This window comes from Chenopodium quinoa, unplaced genomic scaffold, assembly GCF_001683475.1.
Source record: "Chenopodium quinoa cultivar QQ74 unplaced genomic scaffold, ASM168347v1, whole genome shotgun sequence".
Classification (NCBI taxonomy): Eukaryota; Viridiplantae; Streptophyta; class Magnoliopsida; order Caryophyllales; family Amaranthaceae; genus Chenopodium; species Chenopodium quinoa.
The window spans coordinates 3,504,218-3,518,404 of NW_018744367.1; the positions used below are offsets into that span (position 1 = coordinate 3,504,218).

The 14,187-nt window shown below is 35.3% G+C and overlaps 1 pseudogene; it reads right to left on the reverse strand.

Moving 5' to 3' along the window:
* Positions 1-1,362: 1,362 nt before the first annotated feature.
* The window catches only part of LOC110696683, a 29,431-nt pseudogene continuing 16,606 nt past the window's right edge, over positions 1,363-14,187 (reverse strand).

Consider the following 14,187-nt stretch of genomic DNA (forward strand, 5'->3'; position numbering starts at 1 on the left):
AATTTTTATGTCCATGGCCCCGCCTCGGGTGTGGCCCATCTTGCTCAGGTATGCACTCTAGGATAGTAGCATTTGTGTGTTTAATGCTTCCTTCGGATTTAAATAAATGCTCTAATTCTCTTGACACGGAGTTTTAGAATGAATAGAGAAAAACATTGATTATTATTGAAGTTGGGTTGGTTGTAGAATAGGAAAAAAAAAATTGAAAAAGCAAAAGTGGGTAGCTTTTGGTAGGTTGTCAAATCACTATTCAAATCACTATTACTACCTCCGTTTCGTATTATCTGCAACATTTTCCAAAAACGGATGTTACACATTATCCGAAACAAACCAAAAGTTTCCTCTTTAGTAAATTTTTTGTGTAATATTACTAGAGGTGATCAACAATGGCCCGAACCGCTAGCCCGGCTCGATCCGACCCGAAAATAGGGCGGGTTTAGACAAGCTAAAAATCTTTTTTTAGTTAAAAGCCCGAACCCGACCTGAAAAAGCCCGTTTTAGCCCGACAAGCCCGCCACTTTTGGACGGGTTTGGGCATGACATTTGATGTTAAGGCCTGGCCCGGCCCGAATTTATGATCACCTCTAAATATTACCAACACATCCCTACTTAATTTCAATAAACCACCTATTAACATATTAACCAAATTAATTTATCCATAATTAAAACCCCAACCCATATTCTCTCTCCTCCCTCACAACCCACATCCACCACCTATATCACCAACTTTTCTCTCTCCTCCCTCTCAACCACCAGCAAGAACACTTTTCTCCCTCTTCTCTCTTCTCTCACAACCACCACCAGTCCCTCACACACAATTATACTACCAATCGCAATTTTGGTGGGGTGGAATTCGATGATTTTTTAACAAGGAGTGAGGTGTTTGTGGTGGCGCATTTCAGATCTTAGTGCGTGGTGGTGAGGTGGGGTTTCGATTCTTGGTGGTGGTGAGGTGGGGTTTCAATTTGTTGGTGGTGGTGAGGTAAGCCAGGTTTCAAATCTTAGGGGTGGTGAGTTGGGGTTTCAGTTTGTTGGAGGTGTAAGCAGTGCCGGGGCTAAAATTGCAAATTATTTATGGGGCCCTGTTCAACTTTTTAAAATGGGGCCTTCTACTCGATAAATTTAATACACAATTTTTATTTGATAAAAAAATTCGTTACATCAGAAAATTCGTCAAAATTAAATTTTAAATTCTAGAAATCACTTAAGAAGAGTAGCTCTGTTTGCATGTTTTGTAGCAAAATCATCGATTACATTCTCTATATCAACTTCATCTAAAAGATCAGATTCAATTGCCATCAAAGCGAGTCCATTTAATCTTTCGTGTGACATGGTCGTCCTTAAGTACGATTTTAGCAACTTTTACTTTGAAAAACTCCGTTCTGCAGAAGCAACAGTTACAGGAATTGTTAATAATATTCTTTATGCAATTGTTGCATTTGGGAAGCAAGTATATCGTTTTAAAAAATTTAATAAATCAATTTCTCCCATTTTCTCCTTGGGTAAAAAACTCTCTAAACCATGTTAACTCAACAAATAAATCCTCTCCATTAACATCAGAAACCTCACCTTTCTTAAGAGCATTTTCAAAATTAAAACAACAAGATAAAAGTTTCTCATCATCCATTGAATGCAATTTATCAGAATTGAACAAAAAGCCAAAGATATTCTCATACGATTCATATTGTTCAAACCTTTTTTCCAATGATGCAATAGTTTGATCCACAATGTATATAAAATATTGGATTCTAAAAGATTCCTCGGGAGATAATAGTGTTTCATCACCATCTATTTCATCAAATTGTCTTTTTCTACGTATTATACGTCTTTCAGGAAATATAGGATCGATTCCAATTTCAATAGCTATTTTTTTTGCAATATCCATGGCCTTTGAAAAACCATTCTCTCTATATTTTTTAAAAAAGGAAATCAGTCCTTTAATCTCACTAATGGCAATATCAATCAGCATATCCTGGGGTTGTAATTGTTTACTAACAAAGTTTACATCACATAAAATTTCATACTAAATGATTGTAGCAAGCAAAAATTCAAAACTACCAAGCTCATTATTTGCTAAAGATCTAGCTTCACTTTGAAGTTTATGGTCATTGTCAGCATCAGCTACTTCAGCTACTTCAAGTAATGCTTCACGTATCTCAGTTATTTGAAATCTAATTGCTTTGATACTTTCAACACGACTTTCCCATCGAGTGGCAGATAATGATTTAAGAGTTAAACCTTTAACATTTTCTTTTAAATATGCCATCTCTTGGTAGAACTAACAAATATAGTATAAATGCGTTGGACTATTCCAAAGAATTCCCTTGCTTTAGGTGAATGATTTGCAATGTCACACAAAACTAAATTAAGACTATGACAACCACATGGAGAATAAAAAGCTCTAGGATTCAAATCCAATAGTCTCTTTTGCACACCTTGATGTTTACCTTTCATGTTAGAACCATTATCATATCCTTGTCCCCTGATATTATTTATGTCAAGATCATGAGCTATTAACACATTTTCTAACACTTTAAACAGTCCTAAACCAGTAGTATCATTAACTTGTAAGAACTTAATGAAAAATTCTTTAACTTTATAAGAATTTGAACATTTATCAACACACCTTAAAATTAAAGTCATTTGTTCTTGATGACTAGCATCAGGTGTACAATCCAACATCACAAAAAAATATTTTGCTTCTTTTATTTTTTTCATAATAGCATCACTGATTTTAGAAGCAAGTAAAAGTACCAATTCATTCTGAATATCATGGCTAAGATAATGATGATGAATAATTCCATTCTCAATACGATGAACATGCTCAATAATCACAGGATCAAACTCAGCCAACATTTCTATCAAACCTAAAAAATTTCCATTGCTAATTTGATACAACGTTTCGTGTTTCCCACGAAATGCAAGGTTATTTTTACCAAGAAACTTCACAATAGCAATTATTCTAATAATGACACTTTTCCAATACTCTTTTTCTTTTTGAAATTGGTCTTGGGCAACTTTGTCTATTGTTTCATTATTTTTCAATTTATTTCTTAGTTCACACCAAGCAGCCATGTTCAAAACGTGATCAACACTTGTTTCATGTTCTTTAAGTCTATGACTAATATGTGACCAATCATTATATCCTTCATTAACCAAATTGCCTTTTCCATGACCCTTTTGGAAGATTTTACAGCAAAAACAAAATACTTTGTCAATTTCTTTACAATAGACAAGCCAATCTCTATCACATGTTTCACCATTAGGCAAATATCTAGTATACAAATTTGAAGTAAATCTCCTAGATACTTTGTCTTTAGGGCCTTTCACTATGATTAAGTCTCTTTTAGGGCCATTGATAGCCAAAATATCAATCGACTTTTGATCAAGAGCTCCCCATATCCTTGGATCATATATATCATGAGAAACAAAATCATTTTCTTCAACATTGTGAATATTATGGTCTAAATTTTCTTCCACATTTTGTTCAAAATCATCTACATTGTTCACATTCACATCTTCTTGCTCAACATTAATATTATTATCATCAACATTAACATTGGCATTATTCGCATCTACATTATCATTATCAACATTAACATTATCACCACCAACATTATTTTCATCTAACAACTCTGAGTCAATAGGATCTTCACTTGATTGTGGCACTTTTAAAAAAAAAACTTATCTAAAGCACCTTTTTGTGATTGAATGAATTGATCTTCTTTCTTTTTTTTTACTACGTTTTTCATGTCCAGATGGATACTTTCGAAACATATTAAACAAAATTGCACAAAATACTTGATAGAGAGGAAAAATATCACCAGATATAGCTTGTAATAAGCCAACGATTGAATTCGACAGATCTAAAATCGCTAATTGCTATGTATAATCCAATTCCATCATCAATCTCTGTAATCTGTGTAAAAAAAAAAACTATCAGTAATTAAAAATAAAATCAAATATGATATACTTATTAACTAAAGACTTCTATTCTAAGAGAGGAAGAGTGAAAACAGAAGAATCACAAAGAACTTGGCAATTTAATTAATTGGGATTAATCTAAAACTAACACTGGCCAAAGATAATCACCGAAAGCTAAGCAAGCTATTGAAGATAAAAATGCTTCAATGATTATCATACTGTAACACTCTCTCAGTCTCTCATATAACAACAACAAAAAAATCAAAAATCCCCATTTAAACATAATGTACATTGCATTTCCTCATTTTCAATTCTACCCAGTTCGGTATTAACCTCAATTTCAACAATATTGCACTAAAAATTCCCCAGAATAAAAAGTAAATAAAAACAATAAAATTAAACTTTCTAACCTGCTATAAATTGCAGAAGGCTTCATACACAACAAGCGTCGAATCAAAAGTGTTCTTCTGCTCCCACATTCCCACCCACAAAATTCAACAAAAAAAAGTTAATAAAAATCAGAAAAATGCACTTAAATTAAACAACAGGAAATAATTCAACATACCCAGATATTAAAATTTAACAAAAAGTCGTATCCGGGATTAATCCGAAGAGGTTTGTGATGAGTTTTTTTCCGATTACTAGCTATAGGCCTATAGCCTATACTCACAATACTTGCAAAGAACTTTGGAATTAAGATTATCTTAAGGGATTCTTTTTTATTAGTAAAATTGAAAGAGTAAATAAAATGCATATATAGGAAAAATTGGGAGATTAACAACGGTTTAATAATTAATTTCATCTTCAAACTGAAGATTTAACCGTTGAAATTATGAATTAATATAGGGAAAAATGATTTTGGGAGATGAAAAAATTTGAAAATTAATTGAATAATTGAAGAAAATGAAGAAGATAATAATAGAAAGTAAATAAGAAATATAGAGTTTAGAAGATATAGAGTTTTTTTGGAATTGAAATAGTAGATTGAAAAATTTTGGGGAAAAAAGGAATCTGAATTTTTGGGCGGAGCTTTCTAGAGGAAGACTACTGACTACATTCAATGAATCAATATATTTGAGGAAATTGAAGCCAGCTGTCAGCTCCCCAAAAAATTAGAAAATTATTTGATGTGTGTCTCGAACTCAAGACCTCCTATACTCAAGGCAATTGCTCTAACCACTACACCAACTGCACTTTCAAGATATTATGCCTAACTTAATTATATATATCTAAATTTTGGGGCCCCTCAAATTTGGGGGCCCTGTTCCGTCGACCACCTTGCTCCGGCCCAAAACCGCCTATGGTGGTAAGGTGGGGTTTTGGTTCGTTGGTAGTGGCGAGATGGGGTTTCGGTTGGTGGTGATGAGGTGAATCATAGTGGTGGTGAGGTGAGGTTTAAGATCTCGGTGGTGGTGAGAGGGTGGTTACGGCCTTACGGGGTAGGGTATTGGTTACGGGATGGGGTGTTGGTTGTGGTGCGAGTTGGTTGGGTGGGTTTTGGGTGGTAGTGGTGGGGTTTTGGACCTTAGTGGTGGTGACAGGTGGTTACAAGGTGGGGTGTCGGTGCTGGTGGTGTTATTTCTCTCTCATCCAATTAATCACATGCCCCTTTCTTTACTAATCTTTGATTAAAAAATTTTGTCTTGAGAATTATGCAAGCCACTTTGTTGCAGATAATACGAAACGGAGGTAGTAATTTTTATATGTTAATAGCTAATCAACAATGACTTACCAAACCCTCATATTTTCATTATCTATCTTCACATGTAACAATCTGTCGATTCCTAACAGCTATTTGCACAGCTAACCACTACCACTACCACTACCACCACAACTAACAACTACCTCCACAACTATATTTTGCCGAACACGCCTTATGTAGTATGAAGCTAGCTAATTCACATACTTCCTCTGTTTTTTAGTTACATCACTTTCTTAAAATAAAAGTTTCAAATTAGTTGCATCACTTTCCTTTTTAACTAACAAATTCTCTTTATTTCTATTTCTCCCATCACATAAGCTCTATTTATCTATTCTCTCTATGTACTTCAAAAATTACCTAGGAGTCCATGAAAACTAAAGTGATGCAACTAAAGAAGAAGAAGAAAAAAAAATAACAGAGGAAGTATAAGAAATTAGTTAAGTAATGGGGTTACTCCGATGATCAAATGGGGCCGGTTATTTTGATGGATAAGGGGTTACCACAATAGAAAAATGAGATTACTCATATAAACAAGTGGATAATTTATTTAATAGTCAAAATAGAAGAAGAGGGGTTACTCAAATGAACAAATGAGGTTACATATTTTTTAATTTATTGATGCTACTTGTATAATAAATTGGAGTTATTCTTATGGGAAAATTAATATTACCCACATAAATAATTGAGGTTACTCATATTAACAAATAGTGATAATTATTTTAAGCAAATGTGCCCACACCATGTGACTAGCCACACACAAGACTTTTTTTTTTAATTTCTAATATATAAGTGAAGAGAGAGGTTGTGGTGTAGAGATGTCAATGGATCGGATACGGATCGGGCAGATTCCGCATCCATCCATCCATCATTCCAATCGCTCCATCCGTCACCCGCTTCACCCGCCACCTGCATCCGTCCATCAACAAATGAAATGGGTGGATCGGGTGACTTATGGATGAATATTTAATGTGAAAAAATTCCACCTTATATAGTTATTTCTACAATAATTTTTTTATTTTACTAATAAAAATGAAACATTGACAACATATTGTTTGAAAAAATTAATTTGCAGTAAAAAAATCTGCATATTTCATAGTATTTATTTATTAAAAGTCTTAGATAAAAAATCTTAGGAAAAATTGTCGAGAATAAAATGACCTTTCATCGGTCTTCCAGAAATAACACGACCTTTTGATTATTTTGGAATAAAACGACCTGTTACATGCATCTTCTATAAATAGAACGTGATCGATTGGTAACCTGTTTAATAGGTTAATTGTGACACGTGACATATTGTAATTGGCAGGTTTTGTTTTAATAAATTGAAAAAAAAATCCCAACAGCCACTTATTTACCCCGTTAACAGCCCCCTACCCCGTCAGCAGCCCAACCACCACCTCATCCCTCAATCGAAATTTCGGTATCAGGGTTTACTTCCATCTTCATTTTTTTTAACTGGGTCATTGTTATTTACCACCAAAACCTTGTATTTCTTCCTTCATCGCTTCATGCATTTCGTCGAACACTTAATGGCGTCTCTAAATTCGTTTCCTTTTACCATCGAGACAAGGTGTTTGCGCCATAATTCAGTTAGGTAGAAAGATTAAAATTGAGGAATAAAATTTGTGGGTAGACTTAGGATGGACATATAGGATGTGATAGATAAAGTTTCGCATTCTTTGAAAGTAAAACTATTTTCTATAAAAACTATTTTCTTATTTGGAAAGATGATTGAGAAAAGGATTCTCGATTCCTCGTTGGAGGCCTATAACGGGTACGACTCTCTGTATTGGAAAGGCTCTCCTCGACGCTATATATAGGTAACTTTCCTGGGAGACGTGTGTTCGGCCATCTAATATCATGAATCGAGTACATTATTATTTTCGAAAACAAAATGAATTGAAATTATTGATTTTGAAAAAAACTTATGTGCATTAGACTAAGTATAAAGTCGTATAGCTATTTGTGCGCTAATGGAAATTTAAATTCCATTGGTGTTAGTTTTGGATTTAACCTTGAGAAAATTTGAATTGTTTACTTAAATAGCTTATGTTATCACAAATGATGGAAACTATTAGAAGGCACTTCTTTGATGAATGGCTAGTAAAATCGGATGCTATACTTGTGGCGTGACTTTATAACAGATATTGTTTGGCATGCTAATGATATAAGAAAAAAAAGGAATATGAAACCTATGGGTGAAGAACCATGGATCATCCTTCTAGCCTTATTCCATTTACCCAACACACCTAATTATGAACTATTAATCAAAAAGTATAAGGATTTAATTACACATAAGGGTTTGTGGAATAAAGAAGTCTATATGCAAGAAGGAAAGTGGCTAGGAACCTTGACCATTTTTAAGGAGGACCTACATTGCACTAAGGCTAACTGGAGCCTACCCCCGAGCCCAGTAGTTGATGAAATCCCCCTTCGACTTACACCACAAGAAGTACAAACCTTAAATAATCACAACCATGATATTCCACCCTTACCACATCCAAATTTGCATCTTGACTATATATCATCCAATGACTTGGAAATCCCTCATCTAAATGACTTTAAAAACCCACCTCATTCTACCTGAAGACACCTGAGTGTGTCTCCCCAAAAACCAAGCCTGTGATGAGTACCATTCTGATGTGGATTAAACCACAATAAGGGATACTAGCAATTAGGGCTAAACCGAATTCAATAAATATTGATCTTTTCGACTCAAACAAGAAGAAAAGCAACGCAAATTTTGATCTTTTTGAAAGAAAATCAACGTTTTGAAATCAATTCGATTCACTCGAACTAACTCACAATTTTCATGTTTTCATAAACTCAAAGACATTCTCAATTCTCATTAATAAAACAAATATTTATAGGCATACAATCCCATGCCTGATAATATAAACAAACCTAAAAGATAAAATAAAATCCTAACAAACTCTAATTATATCTTATGAAAAGATAATTCTTCCAAATCTTTATCCTAAATAAATCATATGAATACGATAAAATAAATCCTATAGAAAATAAATCTAGACTCCTAAATTCTTGATGTTTGATCCGCATCACTTTCACGTTTTAATTAACGAATTCGCTAAAGAGTTAAAGAGTCTCATGAAGTTTCCTTAAGCCTTGATTGTACCCCTAACCTTACCTAAAATGTTTTATCCAAAAACATTCATTTTGTGTCTTTAAACCCAAAATCATTCATTTCGTGTCCAACTTATAAAAGCGTCCAAACCAGATTATTTTAGTTCGTAATCTCAGTCCAATTATTGCTTAGTTGGATGGGGCTTGTAAGGATATTTCCAACGATATATAATATAAGCCCAAATCCGACTTAAAACAATAAGTTATGGACAAAATACTAAACCAAGCCTAAACCGAGCCTAGGTCCACCTTACCTACGACCCAATGATCATGTGAGGGTCTAAATATCTTATTCCTAATCCTAAATCAATTAGAACTCTTTTAGAAGTCTCTAGAAAGTTTTAATTTATCCTTTCCGGAAAAGATAAAGATCAAAAGAGTTCGAAGCCGAATAAAACTTCTTTTTTCTAATAGTCCCTATCCAAATCAAATTAAAAGACGTACGGATATATTTTGTTAACCCAATTCTATTAGAAATCAAATTCCGTACAACTTTGTTATCTTCAGAACCATCACGCCACGATGGACACTATCGTGCCGCGATAGTCATCGCGCTGCAATGGACACTGTCGCGTCGCGATAGGTCTATCGCCTCACGATGAAACCTGTTTTATTCCGTTTCAAATTCTGATCTTTTTTTGATCGTCCAGACTCTATTTTTTCCTTATAAATAGAGGTTGATTGCCCCATTTTCAATTCAGATAGAACCATCAATCATAAGCTACAATCACCTAGCTCTAATCATCAACAAGCATCACAATCATCTTAATTCCCATCATCAATTTTCTTTCTTTATTTCCATGTTCTTAGCCTTAGCCTAAACACATCCTTAATACTCTCCCAAATCAGTCACAATACCTCATTCACAAGATTCGAATACTCCAAGCCATCCTCGACGTTGCCTTCGACCACGACGTGAAAGGTTGATAGTTTTGAGGGTTTAATCTCAAATCTGTATTTCAATTCATATTTGATTTATTTACTTTATTAATTTAAATTTCTTGAAGTTTACTAACGTGTGTATTGTTTTAATAGAAAGAAGGTTGAGGCATCAAAGTGAGTAATTGAATCACCCTTATTCTATGATTTTGAAGTAGAAATCATGTTTACAATATTATGTTAATTCCTAGTATCATGCTTAGGATGTCTTTATGACTTCTAGTATCATGTTTAGGATAATGCTTTGTTTTTTATATTAGTGACATGCTAAGGTTTGTTATTAATCCGTTTAGTATCATGCCTAGGATCTTACCACTAACGATGTTTTGATGATATTATTTTGATGATGATTGTTATATTAATCACATGTTGCTTTATTATTCATGATTTATTGTTATTGCTTGATCACACCCCTTCTTGCAGGTTCAAAGGGAATTTGTACTTGAAATCACGTCTAATAAGATAATTAATAATTTGATTTAGGCTAATATGATTTTAGTTCAAGTTATCACCAATTATAGATTTACTTGTGCATTAATAATCAACCAACGTAGATTAAATAGGTTTAGGATTAATTTGATGTATGCATGTTGATCGAAAAATGCACATGAATATCATAAGAATTAAGTGGAGGCCTATTTAGGGTGGGCTCACTCTCTTTTAGGTTGGATTCTTACCATCGTCCCCGAACATCCAGTCATGGTTCCGGACCACTATGGAGTTAGCCATCTCCGTGATCGTGAATGGGGTGTAACCTTAACACCCGTGAACGGTTTACAAGTTCCTAAAACTTGTTGGCGACTTTTTTATCTTTAGCTTATTTTCCTTGGAACGCCGTCATTCCTAAAAGCGTGAACCACAGTGCGGCTCAAAGATGAGTTGAAAAATTTCCTACAGTTTTTGGCGACTCCACTAGGGAAGATTTCTAAATTGATTCCTAAAATCCGTTTAACAATTGATTTAGAATGAGTGGATGAAACTTGAAAGATTATAGATATTCATGTGCGTAATTTTGATTAACATTGTGGCATAAGCATAAAAGAGTTTGCATTGGAAAGACCATCCGTAATGCGTCAAAAACATAGGACATACACGTAGGAAAGGCTGGAAATATTTCTCACAACTAAAATTGAAAAGACACTATAAAAAATCGGAAAAACATCGAAAATAGAAACTGTCGCAGAGCGTTAGAACATCGCACGGCGTCAGAAACCAACGCCAGACGACAGCTTTGTCGCGCCGCGACAAAGCTGTCGCTGGACAATGGTTCCTGCCATTCAGCGATACGATATGGCGATTCTGCGCCAGAATTTCGTCTTCCTGTTTTGCCCGATTCTAGTAATGTCTTTACTTCCTGATTAAGTTTTTTCGACCTTTTTGAACCCATATGTGTTTTACATGTGGTTTTAGCCCTTGGGAATTCACGCTCCGTCCACCCTAATAAACGTTCCGTGCAATAATGGGTGCATACGAGTTTATTGAATTCACCAAATTATGGAGTTGAGTTTAACTCGCGGGGTCCCGTCCATCATGCCAACCCTTCTAAGGTAAGGCTTCCGCGAGATACTTCTTGACTCTTAACCATGGACCCTCTTGGACACCATAATCACTGACTTTAGAAAACTAGAGCCATGGTTAGGTTGCAAACTCATTGCATCATATTGTGACTATTTGACTACTTGTGCATACCTTGTTTGTGATTAAACTAACCCTTTGATTATGATTAAACTAACCCTTTGTCTTAACTTGATTCTTGTACATATGACTTGTATATACTAACCCAAAGCTAAGAGGACTTTAATTAATTAATGAATTTGGTTAATTAAATATGACCTAGGAGACTTTAGGCTTAAACCTTCGAAAGAACGACTGAAAAAAGGTCATTGTGATGCTCTAGTTTTGGCGCACCACATTTAACTTGTGACGCGTGACGTTTGGAACCATCGTAACACGTCACGTTTGACGCGCCACAATGGAACCAATGCCATGCGACAATTTTAACACCATGCGTTGGTTCAGTTTGCTCTTTCCGAGTCTTCGTGTCGAGTCTCATTGCTACAATTAACTTGTTTAATGTCCATGGTTGGTCTGTTTTTGGTCTTGTATAAGTCTTCCCACATGTCTAGTCACATGGTCATGACACATCACAAGTCTTTGCACACTACACTTTGTACATACTTTCTTCACACCATGACCATGTCTTAGGTCCATGCATGAGTCATCCTTTCCGTCATTCGAGTTGAGGGTCCTTCCTATTCCCCGAAATTTCCATGTACCTTCCTACATCTTTCCCTTCCACATCACCTTTCATACATTACAATACCTTACACTTTCCTTCTTGAACACTTTCCACATTCACATGCTTTCCCCATACATATCATTCCCCTCATACACTATGATCTTTCCCCATCTATGCATGTTGAATTGAGTTCGAGTCATGTGATTGACAATAAGTGCCCATGGTTTCCTTTTCTACAACCTTTGGTCAATGATAAATACAAAGCACGAGGCGGGCTTCAATGACAAGATTTCATGATTCCTTTCTTATTTTTGATTTCCCCTTCCCTTAATAAGGCTAGCATAAGCACCTCCATCATTTCTTGGATTTACTTCATGAGTTTGTTTTTACCCTTTCCATTTTCAATAAAATGAGTATTTCTTTCTTTGCATATGATCATTGCATCGCATTGCATTGCATTTCAAAAAAAAAAATTAAAAATTTCACGCCGAACTAGAGACAAGGTATACCAATGATTTAAGGCACATCATGTCACCTTTACCCTTTCGAATATACAATCCTTTCTTGACAAACCACTTTGAGCCTCGTTTAACGATTGGCCTTTTTTTCTTCAACCCACATCTATCTAACTTTGGGATGGAACGTTGTGCAATTCATGCAATTTTCAAAGCCAAGTGCAAAAACTTGAGTGATATTTTTACCAAAGTCCCAAAAAGTTCAAAAAGAAATAAAAGTGTGCAAAGGGCAAGTGTTCCAATGTCTTTGATATGAACATATCTCAGATTGCGTCTCTTATCGAGTGCTCGGCACCGTGCTTGAGAAAAATGAATGCCAAGTGAGTGATAGACCGCATGATCGGAATTGGCCACACTTATCCACGAAAACATCCAAAGAAGATTCAAATATAAATCTCAAATGCAAAAAAAAAAAAAAAAATAGACGAGTTCAAAAGCCAGAAATCTCAAGCATACAAATACCAAGATGCAAATGCAAGGTTGCACACCTTGGGGGCTTATTTTGGAGTCTTGAGCCTTTATCCTTTCTTCTTCAACCTCAAGCCTAACCTCGTTTCAACCCTTGAAAGACCTCCTTGAGGTGTACACACACTTGTGCAAGGTTCGGCTAGAACTACGTTCGACATGATTCCTAACGGGTATGTAGGCAACCTCACATTCAGGTGCGATCGTAATAAAAATGCATTCACTCATATTCACGCATGATAATATCAAGGGATCTCCAATGCTCATCCCTATCCATTTAGAGCTAGACTTGGGGGCTTGATCCCTACTTCATTGGCCTACCCAGCCTAATAGTCACCATCATTTGGCTCTTCTCAAAATATTTTTTCACACCCTTAGCCTTTGCAGCGTAACCTTAGTGTCACTCTCACACTCATCACAAATACGTAGCCAAATAATCCTTCTCTTAGAAACCCTTTGTCATGAAATCTTGATACAACTTTGAAGCATGCCTTGTCATCTTAGAATCACTCATTATGATAATCATCATTGCATCACAAAGTATGAAGTACTTAGCCTCCGAGTCTAAGTTACCCAAATACTTTCATTATCGAATCATCAATTGAGATAGTCAAGGATCCTACAATCCTTGCACCAAGAGATACAACGATTAATGCATACACTTGATTAAGCTTTTTCAACATGCATCAACACTCGATTCATTCTTTTCATCTTTTTTCCATTTGGAGAAGTTCAAAAACTCCGTCCTTCACTAACACCTAACACTTCATCCTTTTTTCACGTCTTTCTTTTCCGGGAGAAAGTCGGTACCCTCCAAAAAAATGACGGAAAATTTTGCTTTTTCTGCATTTTCGAGTTACATTGAGTTGAGTCTATGAAAAACGAATCATGCACATTAAATCGTGTCACCACATCGAGTTAAGTCTACACACACATGTCATCACATTGAGTCGATTTGAGTACATTGAGTCACACAATGAGTCGAGTAACACCAAGCCTTGAGTCAACCTCAAGCCAACCAATCACAATGAGTCAAGTACAACAAACCTTGAGTCAACCTCAAGCCAACCAACTGTCAAGGTCCTTTGGCAAATTGACTTTTTGCAAGGCTCAAGCACATCACCTATACGACAATTTTTTCCAAGATTGGATTGTCATCTCAATTGGCAATGTTTCTAAGAGTGGATTGTCGCACACTTTCTTCACCTGGAAGTTTTTCAAGATTACATTGTCATTTCATTTGGCAATTTTTTCCAGAA